The sequence below is a fragment of the Callorhinus ursinus genome, unplaced genomic scaffold (assembly GCF_003265705.2).
Source record: "Callorhinus ursinus isolate GAN/ISIS: 27379988/994484 unplaced genomic scaffold, GSC_fseal_2.0 scaffold2, whole genome shotgun sequence".
In the NCBI taxonomy this organism is placed as follows: domain Eukaryota; kingdom Metazoa; phylum Chordata; class Mammalia; order Carnivora; family Otariidae; genus Callorhinus; species Callorhinus ursinus.
The window spans coordinates 55,245,860-55,264,704 of NW_027397064.1; the positions used below are offsets into that span (position 1 = coordinate 55,245,860).

At 40.5% G+C, this 18,845-nt stretch overlaps 1 long non-coding RNA gene across 1 annotated transcript; it reads left to right on the plus strand.

Annotated features, from left to right (window-relative positions):
- The first annotated feature begins 11,077 nt into the window (after positions 1–11,077).
- On the plus strand, positions 11,078–14,047 carry LOC141374725 (uncharacterized). Its single transcript, XR_012381831.1, has 3 exons — positions 11,078–11,155; positions 12,679–12,793; positions 13,989–14,047. It is a non-coding gene; the product is annotated as an uncharacterized lncRNA (long non-coding RNA).
- The last annotated feature ends 4,798 nt before the right edge of the window (positions 14,048–18,845 follow it).

Here is an 18,845-nt window from a genome sequence, read left to right on the forward strand (position 1 = left end):
AGAAACTCTGGGATGGGGTCCAGCCATCTAGAGGTTAACCATCCCTCTGCATGAGCCTGATTGAGGACCAGTGGTCTCCCGTCGTAAGTAGTCAAGAGAGTCACAGAAGGCTGTACAAGGTTTTGTGATTCTGTTTTGTTTTTCTGTTTTGTTTTGTTTTCCCTACACTGTTGCCTCAGTAGAGCAAACAATCTTAGATTGTCAGGACAGTGGAATTTTCTTAAAAGCAATTTTGTAAGCCTTTTCCCAAATTGTTAGTCTTCGGCATTTGTTTTTAAAAGTAGCAATTCAATGACCATTTATAAGGCACAGCAGAACAAATGGTTTCCAAATGCCTGTTTGTGACCTGCATGGGGCCCAAAAATGCCCGCTCATTGTAGGACATTATGAGAACAAAATGAATTTGCATGATGCATCAATGGTAGAATGGTTTTATTGCTCTTTATATGACAAGTTTGTGGAAAATGGCAAATAACACTTTTAGTTTATATTCAGCTATAACAACGACTTATTATTTCCAAAGATTAAATTACAGTCTAGCAAAATGAAATGGGCTACATGGTCACTTCTTCATGGCATCCTCTTCTAGTGGCAATTTTCAAATGTGCAAGCTCAGCTAACTGAAAACAGAAACAGTTAGATTCTTAAGAGGTCTCTGAAGTAGCATCTGATGGTTTACCATACTGGCTTGTACAGAGCTATCAGTCTGCAAGTGTCTTCCTTTGGGCTGCTGACCTGTAAAGATGATCCATAAGAAACCTAGAGCCATAAACCCTGCCTTGGTAGACTCACCAGATAAAGATAAGCAAGTGGCAAGTGAAAACAAAGTGAACAAAATGCCTATTAAGCCCTAGACTCAAAATTACGGCCCATGTCTGTTACCAGAATAACAAGTCAAGAATGGAAATCTGCTATAATGGTTGTTTGTTGTCTTACACACCAAACACCAGGCTAAGCAGAGTTGTTGTTTGTTTGTTTGCTTTTTCTGTTCAACTCACTGTTTGACATGGGCACGTATACATGCATCTTATGGCTTTTTCCAGGCCCTCCCGCCCACCTGCTCACATTCTCACTGCTTCTTGGCTTATCTACATCCATCCACATTAAGACTCACCTCAAGTGCCACCCTCTACAGAGCCACTCTTCTTAGTCTGATCCAATAGTTCTGCTTTAGCAATTTCCATTGCGTTCACTGTTTATGCCAGTGTTTCCCCAAATCACCCAAATTTCTATTACCACCTTCACAGACTTTGTTATGATATACCACCTCTTCTATGATTTATAGGAATACTTAGATATTTTCTTTAACCCAATTCCCTTTTTGCTAAAATAAATATATTTAAAGTTAACTTGATATTGATGCTATAACTGGAAAAATCAGCCTCTGGCAAAAACACGTTAATACACATTAACATAAACATATAACTAAGTTCAAAAGTTTTTATCCAGGAGCACTTTCAATGATCTTGCCTATTACCAGCTGTCTTGCAATAGAGTTCAGGACAAATTCTATAATGTCATATGGCATGGATTCTCAAAATGTGGGCCCTGGAGAAGCAGAATGGGAAATTTGTTAAAAAGGCAAATTCTCAGGCCCACTCCAGGCGTACTGAACCAGAAATTCTAGGGGCAGGACCCTGCAATTTATCTGTTAAGTCCTCCATTCTGATGCATGCAAAAGTTCGAAAACCACTGGGTTTACGAGATAGATTTTGTTGGGGAAATTCATATCTAAGGGTCAGGGAGAAGAAACACGGTTATACACATTGTCTCACAGAGATGTGTTGGGGCAGGTACTGCCAGACACCCAGTGGGCCTGTGGTGAGTGGAGGGACCCTGCCTCTTGTTGTTCTTCCTTCTTGAAAGGCAAGCATGAGAGCAAACCTGACAGACTAGGATTGAGGGACCAGCTATTTCCAGGAGTTGTCTGGGAAAACCAGTGGCCCCGCATATATGGGAAGTTGCATCCATTCCTTCCAGGGAAAAGAAGTCATCAATCCTATGGGAAGTTGAGAAGTTCGGGTGCAGCCTCATCCTCGAGTAGAAGGAGACACTCCACAATCCCAGCTGGCTTATGGTGGGGGCCATTCTGAGGCAGCTCCCAGGGCCACCTTAGGTATTCCTGCCCAGGGCACCATACCAGAGGTGTTGCTGCATGCTTTGGCAAACACCGGCCTCTATAAATTGATACAGATTTCTCTCTGGTATCACACTCAAACTCTTAAGCAGCTCTTCTACTGGTGTATAATTTTCAAAACTTCCTCGTGTTTTGTTCCCCGGCTGCTTCTTATTTTCCACCACCTTCTCCATGGCACTGAGACAGATGTTTTGTAGGTGCCTGGTAAGTATGTAGAACCACAACATTTTAGAACTGGAGGGGAATGAAGAAATGATTTAATCCAACCCTCATTTCCAGACGAGAACACTGAGGCAGAGAAGTTAAATGACTTGCTCAAGTCACACATTTAGTTAGTGGCAGACGTGGTGAAAATCCACATCTTGGTTCTCAATGAGGCATTCTTCTAACACGAAACCATAATCCATCGATATGGTCACTTTTTATACGGGCACCTTATGCCAGACAGGTATGGCACATCCCCTGCTCATCGCTCATAGAATATGCTCATAGAAGCATATTATGTGTGAGGTTTCTTTTCATTTACTACAATGCTCCCTCCCCTAGAAGTATTTACTAAGTGTTCATACTGCCTATGGAGAAAAATTATTTATAAGTAACTTATAAAGAGGACTTACTTGACTAGCCAAGATGATTTTTCTTCTGAATTACATCCTAATATGTATAGCTTCTTGCTCTCAGCTTACTCCACTTGGAGCTATGCCCAGCACAATTTACATCTATGAACTGCTGAACATTTAAGCAAATTAAGTGTCCAAAAAATCAAACACAAATTGTATCTTGGTGATTTATGCCTTCATAAAGCAAAATACATACAGTGTGCTGAGCACAGGCCAGATTTATAGCTCCACTGGTTAGGGAAAATGAATAGACAACTCCTAGAGAACATGCTGAGAACCACGCATATGTGTTTAATTCTTGACCGTGGGGATTTTTCCCCAATGATATTTATCTTACAAATCATCTTCAATGCTAATATGCAATGGAGAGCCGAGAATGAAAAAGATGTACAAGAATACTGGGTAGAGATTTGGAAGCCAGTTAACTTTCACCAGAACCCCCCAAAAGGTAGGCATTGGAACAACCCTGGATCTTCCATCTACAACCTGACACCCTTTAGTTATGCTACCCTCTCTTATTAGTGTAAGCTGAGCAATTTCACTTAAACATTGGAAGATAGTGAGAAAATACATCAAGAGTGCCAGAGTAAACCGAAGAGGCTGAGTTGACTCAAATCTCTACTGAACTATCTAGGACCCTGTGGCCTTTATGGATAAAGCGTCCTACTGAGAGCATAGTGCAGGGAACAAGCAGATGTGCACTGAAGTCAGAGAAAGAAGTTTGAATCCCAAACTCTTCACTTAACTGGCTATGGGTACCTATTCTCTTATCCATAAATGGGGATTAGCAGTGTCCACTTCAAAGAGGCATTGTTTGAATTAATAAGATAATTGTTGTGTGGTAGTAGCCTCCAAGAGCGTTCCCGAAGATCCCCATCTCTTGGGATTCATGTGCTCCTCCTGAGTATGGACTGAACCGAGTGACTCTCTTCTAGTGTACAAAATATTGCAAAAGTGGAGTCACTTCCAGGATTTATTTATAAAAAGACTCTTACTACTGTCTTGCTTGCCCTTTCTTGCTCACTTTAATGAAAGCCAGCTCTCATGTTGTGAACTGTCTATGAGAGATCTAGGGGCAAGCCACTGAGGGGGGGCCCCCAGCCAACAACCAGCAAGGAACTGAGGCCCTTGGTCCAACAATTCAGGATGAATGGAGTCGGGCCAACAACCACATGAGTGAGCTTAGATGTATATATTCCCAGTTGAGCCTTAAGGTAATAGAGTGGATATCTTGATTTTAGTCTAAGAGAGGTACTTAGTCACACCAAAATTCCTGACCCACCAAAACCACGACAATAAATGTTGTTTTAAGCTGCTAAATTTAGGATCATTTTGTTATGCAAGAGTAGACAATTAGTACAGGTTGTAAAGTGCTCAGTACAGTATCTGGCACATGGTACATTCTCTGTAAAGGATGGTTATTATTGCTGTTAATGGCTTTGTGCACATGAAGATTACATACTGATAATTTAATCACTCTCCTTCTCTCTACGCTTCCAAATAAAGAAGGTTTGGGACCACAAAGATCCTTTGCAAATTTGTGGTCAATGTTTCAACCTAAATAATGAGCATTAGGCCTTCTGGAAGAGCAGAGTTTATGGAAGTGGCATAAGATAGAATGCCACCTTTTGAGTTGAGAGTCACCACACTGCAATATGTCCCAATCCTGAGATACTCTGGAGTAAATTTGTCCTAGGTGAGTTTTAGAATGCAGGCATTTTTTTACTGCAATTCACTGTGGCTGAAATTTCAGGTAAGTTCAAGAGAGTCAATCTTGTGAAATCTGCTTATTAAAAACCTGACATTCAGACCCTACCATGTGTTTTCTTTTGGAGAAAAGCCATAATATAATTGAGTACTGGACAAACAAAGATATTTCAATCCAAGGTCAGGTTGTTTATTGTTGTTATCAAAGTCAAACAAAATTTACCCTGAAAGAATAACCAGAGATGTGGGAACAGATTTATGTACAAGGATGTTCATTGCAGCATTACTTATGAACCTGAAAGAAGTGGGAGACAACATGAATGCCCAACAACAGGGGACTCATTGAATGATTTGTGATGTGTTCACATTGGAATACTATGAGACTATTAAACATGTTTTATAGGAATATTTACTGAGCTGGGGAAATGGCTTGTAAAGTATTGTTAAGTAAAAAAATGGATATAAAACAATTTGGTATGATCCAAGTTTTGAAGGGAAAAAGGTATAATCATGTGCACACACGTGTGTCTGCTGGGCTATGTGTGTATGTGGGAATCAGTTTTCTGGCCTTCCCTCTTTCCAACCTTCCTGTCCCCCAATCCATGGTTTATTTCCATTTCCTGCCAAAGTGAAGTCTTGTTGCAACTGCTGTCATTCCTGTTGTCAGAAAACAGAGTACAGGAAAGAACAAAGGAAGAGGGGAAAAAACTAAAAAACTAGCAAAGAGAGTAATTTCATTTACATGGCGGGGAAGGAGGGAGGGGAGAGAAACAGTGACAGTGAAGTGGGCTAAAGGTAGACATGGAGATGTTGACACTGTGCTTCTTTATTGCAAACCTCTGATAGACCCAAGCACCAAGTACGGCATCTCAACAGAAGAGACTGAGCTTTGTTAGCCTCTAGGGGGTACCCAAGACCCCCTCATACCCTGGTGCCATTCCTTCCCCTAAAGGAGTCTAACTCATTAGAGGCCAGAGGGTGTATGCTGGGCCCTGGTGCCAAAGGGTTGCTCTTCAAAGTAAGGAAGGAAGAGTTTAAACCAGTTTCTGTGGACCGTGACTTAATCTTGAACTCATTTCTTGATGTTTTGAGGTGCGTTTGGTGCAATAAGATGAGAAAGTCCTCCTACACAGGAAGGCCCAGGGAAGAGCCACCTGGAGCAGCTCAGCTTGAGGCCTTGCCAAGAATTTCTCTTCTTCCTCATGTTCTTCCTTGTGCTCTTCTTTGCTTATTGTTTGCCTTCACTCACTAGCCAATCGGTAAGTTCCAGCAAGGCTTCTCAACTGAGCGGCCATACCACTGAGTCCACATCTAGTCACGCCTGGGGATTGCAATCAAACACAAATTCTGAATAGGTTAGGTCTGAGCTGGGCCTTAGATTGCACAACCCTAGCAAGCTCCCAGAAGATGCCAGAGCCGCTGCTCTGTGGATAACACCTGGTCTCGAGGCACAGGAGTGAGAGCAGTGTATGTGCCCCATGGAGATGGGCCAAGGAGGCTGTCTCACCTGCTTTTAGTGTAGACTTTGGACTAAAGACACCAAAGGAGTCTTTGTGGTTTCCATGTGACTCTCTCTAGGTCATCAGGTTCTAAATGAGGGTGTAGCTTTTAAGCATTATAATACGGAATAGAGTGGTCTTGCCTAGAATGCCTGCCCTGCGAAGTTCTTCCAGTCACTGAGGGCTGCAGTGGAAATCAGAGGATTCAGAGATCCAGTGGTTACCTCCAGCTGCTGGAATCACAGGTGCTTTCAATTTTCTCCTTTGTGCTTCTTTAGTCTTATTTTCTCTATTAAAAAAAAAAATTCAGGTAAGATTTCTTCACTGATTCCTTATGACAGAATCTTTTTGGTTTTTATTGGCAAAGTGCAGATTATTTTGTTTCTCAGAAAATGTTATCTTCTTCATGGTTTTGAATGATTTTTGATTTCTGGGAGCCGCTCATGATTGGCTAGGAAATAAGGCACACAAATAGAATGGTGCTGGTTCCACCTGAAAAAGAGACGAGTCAGGAGGAGTTTTCAGCATTATCAGAGTCAAGTCCACAGAGGACAGGGGCTGTTTATTCATTTTTTCCCCACAGAGGAAAGAAGGAAAGATCAGTTTGTGTTTCAGCAGAAGGATCAAGATTAGCATTGGAAAATCATTTCCCAATGGTAAATGTTCTTAAATGGAGAAACGGGTTATCAAGGGAGATTTGTAATCTCTATCCTTGCAGACCTTTAAAAAAATCTATATATGTGAATTATTAAATTTGTAGATGATGTGTGGGATATATAAACTCCCCAAGTGATATATCTTTCTCACTTCTCGTATTTGGGCCACTTCCATTTGCCAAAAATTCACGTGAAATTGGGGGGGGGGGAGGGTACAAATTAATGCTAGTCATCACAAAAGAAAAATGTAGTTAGGATCCCAACTGCTATAAATAGTTTAAATAATGCAGTCCAAAAGCAAATAAAGATGATTTTTGGTTAACCACAGTTTGGGATTACCCACACCACTGCTCTATTAGTACAGGTAATTGAAAATTGACTCTGTAATCAGTCCCCATCTCTTTGATTTAATTCAGGTGAATTCCTCACCAGGGCCAAGGGAATACACTCTATAGCCTCACAAAAGCCCATGTGGCCTGAAGGACCTTTGGTTATGATGTTGAAAGGTGACAAGTTATTGACACAGCAAAATTATTCAAGGCAAAGTGGTTAAATTTTCCCTTTGATACCAATACACTTCCATTAAAATTTAAATAAACTTTTAATTTTATTGAATCAGTATGAAATCTGTATATAAGTTGGTTTGGTCTTTCTGGGATCGTATGAAAGACTGAAAAAATACCAGCTTCCTCTTTTCCTAAGGATCTGTGTCACCGTGATTATGACACGCTGATCCCATCCTAAGGTGGGCAGTGGTGGGACACTGACCCATCATCTTCCCCATCTCCTCACAGACCTGACCTTCTCATGAGGGATCCCATCTCAGTGACAAGCACCACCATCTACCCACTGTCAAGGATGACACTTGAGAGCCATCTCTTTCTGCTCACTCTCCCTCATATACCACACCCCAAGGCCAGCAATGCTACCTTTCCTCCATCGCTACAACCACCGCCCTGGTCCAGGCTACAGATGCTCTCATCTGACTCCTTCTACAACTCCCTAATGGGTCTCTCTGCTTCTAGGCTCACCATCCTCTCCCCACATCTAATCCAGGCTACGCATGACACCCAGATTTATTTTCCTATTCAGCCAATCTAAGGGTGCCACTCCCTGGCTTCAAGCATCTCAATGAAAGACCACATGTTGTGGGATTCTATCTATAAAGGCAGAACATGGATTAGTGGCTGTCTAGGACTAGGAGCATTGGAGGGAAATGGGTAGTGACTACTAGTGGGTACGAGATTTCTTTGGGGGATGATGAAATTATTCTAAAATTGATTGTGTTGGTGGCTGGACAATGCTGAATATACTAAAAACCATTAAGTGTGTACTATGAGTAGGTGAATCATATGGTATATGAATTGTATCTTCAAAACACTGGTTGTTTTTGTTTTGTGTTTTGTTTTTTGGTTTTCTTTGTAATGGCTCCCAGTTGCTCTTCATATAAAGTCTGAGATTTTTGACATGGTCTGTGATGCTTTACATGATTTACCCCTCAGCCCCAGCCTTATTCAGACCTTATGCCTATGTACTCTAACCATCTTGGTTAAAGATGGCTCATTGGGCCTCTTAAACTTGACATCCTCATCTTGCCTCTGGATTATTGCACTCGTTTCCCCTGCCCTCCTCTCCAGACCAATCCCCCCAACTTTCTATTGGATAATCCCACATATCGTCAATGCTCCGTTTCATTATACTTACTCTAGGAAGCTTCCCTAAATGTTGCTATTTGGATGCTCTTTATATGAGCTCCCTGAAGTCTGTACTTCTCATATGAGTACTTATACTTATTTGCTTATTTTTTTTCCTAAATTCCCTCTAACTTAAGTTCAGTGAAATGTCAGAGACAATGTCTATTGTGATCACTCAGAGTCTAACACAGTGCCTAGCACATATTGGGTACTAAATAAATGAATAAGTTGAACAAATGAATGAGCGAATGAATGACATATTCAAGTTTGATTCAATGGATAACTTTTTTTTTAATTTCCCACTAGAATTATGTACCTAATGTGAAACTGACTTACTGTACAACAGTATATATGTGTCACTCTTATTTCTTCACCAGCTCTGAACTGGAAGCTCTTTGTAATTTTTAAAATTCTAAGAAATTCCATCTTAAAAGTTACCAAAAGGCAATTATTAAAGCCACTGAGTTGCTTTTTCTTAGTTTTCACTTTCCTTGACTTTTTTGTAGCCATAAATGTTCTCTCCTTCTTCTACCTAAGCCAGTGCTTCTCTAAGTGTAATGCCAGGACCAGCAGCAGCAGCATCACCTTGGGAACCATGTTAGGAATGCATATTCTTGGGCCTCATCACACCCTTGGGAACCATGTTAGGAATGCATATTCTTGTGCCTCATCACACCCCTACTATGTCAGAAACTCTGGTAGGTTGGACTTAGCAATCTGTGTTTTAAAAAGCACTCCAGATGTTTCTGATGTCCACTCAAGTTTGAGAACCAGTGTCCTAAGCTAATTTGCTTTGGCAAGCTTGACTTTCTGTCACAGCAAGAGGTAGGGAGAGCAATCCAGAAAGCAAGCTCCCCTGCTGCTCCTAAGCCAAGCTAGTTCACAAAAGCTCTATTATTCCCAGCTATGGTTTTCCTTTCATACAGCACTGGCTACCAGGTGGTACAGGTTAAACAATGTGGATTCTTGAATGTATAGTTTATCTTCCCTGACCATAACCACAATGGTGGCAAAAACAACTGATACGCATTACTTAAGAAAATCTTAAGTTCATACACTTGGTATAATCAACTTCTATTTATAACCCAAGTCAGTCTTTTTTTGATCTTATCCTTTAATTCTCTGCACAAAGCTCTCTCAAACTCTTTTCCAGACCTTCAAAGAAGGTGGGGTTGTCTAGATCATCACAGGCTACTCCATTCCTAATGATGCTTTACTTTATTCATATTTGCTTTTTCTCATTAGGGTACCATTAACACAAGGAGACCCTGCAAGTGGCACCACCAGGCACAGCAAGCAGTCTCTGCAGTTGACTTCAGCAGACTCGCCTCCATTTTACTGAACTCTAACAGAGTGAGATGATAGAAGTGCCCACTTCTACCTTCCCTCAAATTTCTCTTCCCTTGACCTCTGTGATGGTGATTTTCTTCCTACACTGACCAGGTTTATGCTGGTTCTTTCTCATCCTATGCTTCACTGCGGATCTTTCCCAAGGTTTCATTAGATTTCAGTCATTTACCCACATGTAGTCTGTCTTGGAGAAGTCATCCATTTGGCTATCATCTCTATTTAAATGATTCACAAAACTATATTTCTAGTTCTTAACTTCTTCCAAACCTCAAATCTGTATAGTCAGTTAACTGATGACTATTTCCAATTGAATGTTTTTGGATTTCTTCAAATTCAACAATTTGTAAAATCAAATTTGTTATTCTCCTGCTTGAGCCCATCATACCAGCATCCCTTTTCAGTTAACCAACCTTGGAAAACTTAAGAGTTTTATTAATTTCCATTTTCACTTCTCTTGTCCATTGCAGCTTTGGTTGCAGCGATATCCTAACAGACTCATTTATCTCTGTTCTTTTTCCATGCCCACAATCCAAATCTGTTCTGCTTAGTGTTGCCATTTTACTTCCTTGCTCAAAAATCTTCAATGGTTGTCCATTGCCTAAAGATAAAATCCAGAGTCTTTGGTCAGACATTAAAGTGACGTCATGGATTTGGCCAAAATTCCATTTCCAACTACAATCCCCACTATTGCCAACACAGTCTCTCCCCATCTCTCCAAGTGGTCCTACTACGATTACCACCACCACCATCACACCAAGCAACAGCAGCTAACATCTAGTGAGGGCTTACTGTATGTTAGGCACTATGTTAAATGCTTCAAACTCATCATCTCATTTAATGCTCACAACAACCTTGTAGAGCTATTACCATCCTCATTATGTAGATGAGGAAACTAAGAATTACCAAAAATTAAGTGACTTGTTCGTGTTCAAGTAGCTATTAATTGGTGGAGATACAGTTGCCTATAGTTCTGTCTAGGCCAATAGACATAGACTGTAAATTCTACAAAGGTAAGGACTGTTTCTACTCTCCAGTGCTTAACTCAGTACCCGACCCACATGATCAATAAAAATTTTTAATGGATATTAAGTAAATTTCAAATTCCATCCTCTTAACTGTCATGATTTCTTACTCTTATAGTCCTTTAAATATATTTCTGTTCATTTCTATTTTTATGCATTTTTTTTACCCTAGCTCCATTTTGAATACTCATACTGTCATCTCTGTCTTTCCAAATCCCACCCTATTTTCAAGGTACTCATAATGTCTGGCATCCTTCACAAATCTTATTCCAGTAAACCAGTCTTTCTCTGAGATCCTAGAGGAATTATTTTCTTTTCTGCTCATTTGATTTTCATCATATTTTGCTTTGCATGATTCCTTAACTTATTATGTTTTTCACCCAACGGAGAGTCCCTCTGGAAGAGAGACTTTGAGCTAACTTTCAATAATTAGCACAGAGTGAATGAATGGATCTACAAACAGTGCTTTGGTAAGTACCACACAAATAGATGGGCATTCACAAATTTGTTTTAATGATGTTAATCTTAAGGCAATCTGCTTGTTCACTGCCTCTAAATCATATGCTAAAGGCAGTTCCAGAGGAGTCAATGATGCAATAGAACTTGCCTCTCTGATTTTTTAATGCATTTTATTTCTTTCCTCTAGGTCATTGGAGGCAAGCTGAAAATTTAACCAAATTATAGAACTTTAGAGCTTAGAAACAACCTTAGAGACCACTAAGCCTCAATAGTTCCCAAACTTTCCATCACTGAGGCTTTCCTTTATTGTTCTTTAATTACCTCCTCTAAACCCCATATTGTGAGAGATGCTCGCCTTTCAGATTTCACTTAAGAAAGAAAAATGGCTTCTATTTATTGACTGCTAACTATATGCCAAAAATGTACAAAGTGTTTTACATTATTGCGTTTCAGTCTCACAAGAACTCAGTGGAATAGGTAATGATTCCCATTTTAAAAATGAAGAAATTAATGTGCAGAGAGGTGATGTTGACTTACCCAAGGTAAGTGTAAAATTGGGCAATTGGTAGGAAGGTCACAGGATTGGAACCCAAGTCTAACACTAGGACCCAAGTTCTTTATATCCTCTATTGCCTTTCTAATTAGGTGGTGCCTCTTTTCCCTGCCCCCCGCCCCCCAGTTTTGAGTAGCATCATTTGATAATCTTCTAAACAAACTCAAAGAAATTGGGTGGACACAACCCAAGTGTTCTTCAGCAAATGAATTGGTAAACAAAATGTGATCTATACAAACAATGGAATATTATTAGGCCATAAAAATGAATGAAGTTCTGATACACAATACAACATAGGTGGATCTTGAAAACATTACACTGAGTAAAATAAACCAGATGCCAAAGGACAAATGCTGTAGGATTCCAATTATGTGAAACATCAAGAACAGGCAAATTTATAGAGACAGAAAGTAGATTAGAGGTTATCAGGGGCTAGGGGGAGGGAATAATGGGGAACTATTGCTTAATGGATACAGGGTTTCTGTTTACGGTGATGAAAGGTTCTAGAAATAGATAGCGGTGATGGCAGCACAACACTGTGATTATAATTAATGCCACTGAGTTATACATTTAGAAATGGTAAAAATGGTAAATTTTATATTATATATTTACCTGAGTAAAAAAAAAGAAATTAGATTTCTTTTTGTTTACTTAGATAACCTTATTGTGTGTACCCATGATTTCAGTTTCTGTTTTCTGAAATGTAAAAGGTTTCACAGGAATGTTCTATTAGTGGTTCTCCAAGCACCTAGCCAGTCCAATGGGAGGACAGTGACCAGCCACTCACAGTCAGACATCTAGATGAACAAAATAGATCTCCTGACTCCTAGGCACTTATTATCCTATGTATCAGGAATAACAAACAAACCAACAAAATAGTGCATTCTAGTAATCACTTTTGTAACCCCAGCAATCTTGTGAGAATCTTGGAATCCCACTGATGAATGACTCTCTAATCCTTCCCCCTGGCTGGAAGAACAGAGCCAAGGACATAACCACTTCTGATGGCACCACCCCTCCCACCCATCCCCAACTCTTCAGAAAAGCATGGAGGACACATCATGGAGGAAAATATGGATGGGAGATGAAGATAAAGGTAAATGAATAGATATCAGAAAGGACTGCAGAGAGGTGAAAAGGTGTGCATATGATGAGACAGAGAACGGAGGAGCTCGTCTCCTATGCCAGGCCTTCCTCCTATCCCGGGAAACCCAGCATAGGGCTGGCCAGTGAGCACCTGCTGGGAAAAGCCACTGATTATTGTTGTAAGGTCCTAAGGGACTTTGAGATATTTAATTCAGAGGCTTTAGGGTTTAGAGGGCTTGGCACTCCTCCAAGAGCTTCCCTCCCTGTTGTTATTGTCCTCCTCCCTCCCCCCACCCTTTTCTCCCTCCCTCTTTCCTTCTCTTTCCCTTCCATGCTTAGAATACTTTTCTATTTTGAAGACATTTTTCCCTTACTGGTGCCGAGAGGAAAGGCTATGAACAGGAGGGAGAGAAAGTTGGGAGGTGACTGAGTGGGCTATGTGGGTCCTTGAGTACAAGAGGATGAAGGTTCAAGAGCACCCAGATATTCCACGCTCCCCTAGAGTCCCATCCTACCTCCAACTGTTCTCTCTTCTTTTATCGTTTTGTAGTTAACTTGTTTCTGCCTGACAAGCCTTGGTAATTCCCAACTTTGTCTTCCCCAATAACCCTCATTTATTGATGTTTGCCCACCTGCACCCAAATCCCATATTCTGAAAAAACTACTACACCGTAAGCTCCTTAAGGGCTGGAGTATCATGTTAGTCATCTTTGTATCCCTGGTGTCTAGAAAAATGCTGGATGCTCAATTCGTGTCTGTCAACTGAATGGGTAAACAAATAAATGTGAGTTGTCTGAACAAAGCACTAAGCCTTGAGGTTGGTTTCATGCAAGGCTGATTAAAGGCATGACAGGAAGGAATATTTTAAGTGAGGAGTATCCCAGGAATCAGGAATATTAGATCCCAAAAGAAAAAGGAGACTTTTGAGTTTCCCTTCACTGTAAAACTGTGGGTTCACAGTGTAAAGGCTTTGCTGTGGCCTTGTAGGGTGATATAAAGGCCGAGCACTCTCTGTGCGGAAACTTCCATAAAGCTACAAAGGGAGAATGAGTGGTCACAAGAGGATGAGGAAATTAACAACCAACATAGTCGACTTTTTCTGAATAGAGGGGCAAAGAAAATTAAATTTTGAAAAGCTGCTGCTGAGGCAGTAGTACATTTGGGTTATTTTCAAATCAGCACTGAAAGCTGCTCTTTTTGAAAAGGTCTACATCAATAAATCAGAAAACCAGACTGGAGAGAGCACTTGCGAAGGCTCATTGGTGAGTTTTACCTTGCCTGTCATCCTTCAGAGGAGGCTCTGGTTCTGGCTTCCTCCCATGGGAAGCAAATAGGAACAAAAGGGTGCTGGTTTGGGCTCAACTCTAGGTCAGTTGGGCCCAACAGGTGTGTGAGCCAATCTTCAAATGGGTTTTTGGGGACCAACCTCACTATATCCAGGCTCTGCTGTGCCCACAAAGAAAGCCAGCCAGCTGAAAATAAACCAGTGCGTCCATGCCACCTTTTGTGCCAAATTGGCAAGCCCTAGATCGGCCTTCTACACCACCACCAGCCCCCCTTTGCTAGGGCCATGAGAAATCTTCAGAACAGTGCTATGTTCTCTCAGCCAACTGATGTGGAGGATAGGTGGGGTACTGGGCCTCAGTGAAGGGTGAGGGAAGACAATGGGGAAAATGACATTCGACACCTAAATTATGTCACCATGTGAGTTTTAGAAACTTATATTTTTTTTAAATCAAGATAATGAAAGGAGACACCTGGGATAGGGAGATTTTTGATAAAAAAATGTCCATTTCAGTAATGTTGGTAAAATATGAACCACCTAAAATCAGCTCGTGAACCTCAGTTATAGGATGTTTTCATTCCACTTAAGGGCCAAGATTTCAACAGCACTGAATGTGCTAGAATGTTGCTTTTCCCCCTCCTTAACCCCTTCTAATTTTTATTATCTTAACTCTGCTTACGCCAGTCTGTTTGCAGAGTTTTGGCCTCTCTTTCCTACTGGTTGTGACTGAAAGTAAGGATTACAACCTTTCATTATTGCCCTGGTGATCGTATCAAATGCTCCAAACATGGATAATCTCACATTTCCTATGATATCCAGATATAATGTGTAAAAGCATCATATTAAGCTGGAGAAGGATGGAGATTAAGAGTGTTAAAATAACCATAGTCTTCTGAGAATCACAGACACTGGCTTTTTGGATCCATATTGTATTATTTTTCTCCCTACCCATTTAAATGTAAGCAGGCAAGCTCCATGTCTCCAGAAAGCTCTTTCCTTTTAAAGCACTCTTTACTATTTAAACAGATACAGGATAGATATTTCGACGCAGAGCCCACATAAAATCCCATATTAGGAATGATACCAAACTTAAAGAATGTTGTAAAATGAGAATGGAAAAAAAAAATGTACAAAATGAATTCCTGCCCATTTACATGCTTTCCGTCAGGCTACTAGATACCAAGCCTCTGTCTTTGTGTTAACACTGCAGATTAGGTCAAGTTTTTACCCCTCTGAGCTCTTTTCCTGTAAATGACGGGTTTTGATGTGAAACAAGCAACATGTCAAAGCGAGTTGAAAGATGTAGGCATTTTATGCCATGTCACAATGACAGGCCGGTGAATATTTGGGCCATTAGGGGCTTATTAGTGAATAAATGACCAGATGGTTCAGTGATGCACGGAGATGGACAGAGCTGGATGCTCCTAATCAGCACTGTCTGTACTTGATGTCAAATCACATGACACAGTAACCCATGGATACCAAGGAAGAGTTACCATTAGCAAGTCAATTTGATATCTGGGTGGTGTAAACAGACTTATAACTGCACTTCAGGGCTGCCTCAGCTTGGAGGAAGGAAAATACAGTACGGCATTGAAAGGCACACACACACAAAACTCTAATTGTTATTTGGTAGTCATACAAAAAATTTCTATCTGAGTTTTCCCTCTTTACTCTGGAGAAAGGAGCGACGTCCAGATGCGCAGGGCAAAGAGATCGTCAAAAATAAAGAGGCTGAGCTGAGGATACATTTAAAATCTAAGTAAAAGATAGAGGAAATAATAACATCACAGAGACCGGGCCATGAGTGGGAAAAACGAAGGGTCATCTTCTCATCACGCTTTGCGTCATGGGTGAATGACAAAGTTTAGGTAACACACAACACCTAAGGATAAACGCGCGCTATTTGCCTTTGCATACCGCACACTTAGATCTTTCCTCTTTGTCGCTAAATAATGTGGATCGCCTTAACAGCCACCTTGGGTTTTTCCCGCCGGAATGGAGAAAAGTGTTTTTGAAGAAGAGTGTGTGTTTCTTCTTTCCTCATCATTTTCAGTATTTTCAGACTGACAAGTATTCCTTGCACTGCCAACACCCCCAACCACGACAAAAGAAAACATTCGCTCTACTCTTAAAAAGGAAGAGAAGAAACAGGTTGGAAATAAACTCTTAACTTCGGTGTTCCATCAGAAACTAGTGAGTTGGAGGGCTTTAGGCATCTGCAGTGGAAGTGTTGACAGGCATTTCCTCGCAAGATCATTAATTAAAGCAATTCAGTCTTGAGAGAGTGGAACTAAATGGTATTACCGTAAGTTTTCTCTTTTCATCATACCTATTGTTTGTATCGCATTCTTCATTTGCAAAGCACTTTATGAATATTGTATCTTTTAAATTTCTTTTAAGCCAAGTATTATTAGTTTAAGTGATAAATCCTTCCTGGGCATTTACTGTGTGTGTCTACTTCTAGACAAGACGCTGAGGACAGGGGGAGCAGGGCGTAGAATTCCTCAAAAGACCCAGAGTTGCACTATATAGGGCTTTTTAATGGGCACTACGTAGCATTTGATGTTCACAAAAAGACTACGTGTAATACATATGTTCTGAAAAATAATTTTTAGTAATTGACATCTGTGACCCCACCATCGAGTAGAGGAACCAGAACATCATTCCTAATGTTAAATCTATGAACGTGCTTATCTCAGATCACCGCCCCCACACACCCAGCTACACCTTACCCCTCCCAACAAGGGTCACTACAATCTGAATTCTGAGTTTATTATCCCCTTATTATTCGAAAATAATTTGACCTCACATGGCTCTATTTCTAAACAAGATGTTTTTAATTTGCTTGTTTTATTCCTTTACAAAAAATGGTAGCACACTGTATGTGTTCTTCTGAGAATTGCTTTTTTTCCCCTCAACAGTGGATTTAAAAGTTAACCATGTTTTTTTTTTAAGTTCCTTCACTAAAGTTCATTCACTTTCACTATTTTCTTATGTTCCATAGTGTGAATATTCCACAACTGATACATCCATTCTCCTGTCGGTAGACATTTTGGCTTGTTTCCAGGTTGCAGCTATTACAAATAATGCTGCAAAAAACATTCTTATATGCTGGTGTACGTATGCACAAGGTTCTGTTTTTGTGGATTTTCTGGGTCATGGAGGGATGGTCATATTCAGCTTAACAAGATAATGCCAAACTATTTCCCAAAGGTTTACCAATTTACACTCCTACTGATAGTGTATGGAGAGCATTCCCATCATTCTGTATCTTTATCAACACTGTTTTCAGATGTTTAATTGTGCCAGTCTAGTGGCTATACATTCAGCCCTCACAGCCACCCAGAGAAGCAGTAATTATTCATCTATAGTTCACAGGTAAGGCTCAAAATCACAGAACTAGTTAGTGGTAAAATCAGAACTTGAACCCAGTTCCCCAGGGCTACAAATCCAGAATTCTTTCACTGTCCCATGCTGTCCCCGCCACCTGAGTCCCCACTGACCCATGCCCCACATGTGAACGGACACTGAGCATCCCGGAGCAGTATCGTGTTCAATTTAGGGCTCGGCCACTTGTTAGTTATGTGACTTGGGCAAATTACATGACCTCTCTGAGCCTCGGCTATCACATCTATAACCTATTTTACAGGATTGATGAGCATATATTGCATGCAGTTGCAAATGTTAAACAAGTTATAAACACACACTATTAACTAGACATTGAAATAAATACTCCGAATTCCAGCCATGCCTGGTAGAATTCAGTATATTTGCCCTATTTCTTTCTTTTGAGCAAATGGCATTCCTTTCGCTACCTCGCACTTCCATGTTGGGGGTCGGCACACACATCCTTGTTTCATACACATCTACTCTGAAGCAACAAACACCGCATCTACATTGAACATTGAAGCGTTTTTACATTTTAGCTCCAGCACCGTGGAAACTTGATGCCGGCACAGTCAGCTTAAAAGTTGTTTAAACATGTATTTTGTAGGCTGGGTGATAGCAAAAGTCCTTTTGAGTCTTTAACCGACCTTGTGTGTCTATAGTCCTGTGTGCGACAATTAAATGCTTTGCCTTTCTCATTAGCTTGTTTCTAGTTTTAATCACAGTTATGTCCTCAGCCTTAAAATTCAATAAATACTTGTTAATTAAATCGATGAATGAATTTTATTTTATTATTTATTTACTTATTTACTTATTTAAAGAGGGAGGAGTCGGAGAGGGAGAGAGAATTTTAAGCAGGCTCCACACCCAGTGTGCAGCCCGACACGGGGCTCAATCTCACGACCCTGAGATCATGACCTGAGCCGAAATCAAGAGTCGGACGCTTAACCGACTGAGCCAGCCAGGCGCCACAATGATGGATGAATTTTAAAAAGCAGATTAAGTGACATGTTTTGCTGAATTTATATGTCAGTCAAATGCTCCTTTTTAAAAGGTCTACAATCTTGTATCTAAAGTCCTTGGAGCCTCATGTTTTTCAGAACTTAGAATTTTGCCACTAAAAAAATTAATACTGTGTATACACTGTCTATTTTATGACATCTACAGCAGGACCTGGGCACCACTCAGTAATCAAACACATTAAAATTTCTAAAGCAAAGCATATGTGTAGGCACTTGAAAAAGGGTTTTCAGGGACCACAAACAGCATCACATTGGTTCGGGTCAAGCCTGCCACCAACAGAGTTATGGAAATGCCTCCTGTCTTCACAGATTGTTGCACTAGAGAACTGTGAGTTAAAATTGTGGAAACTTAAATCCATAGCTCC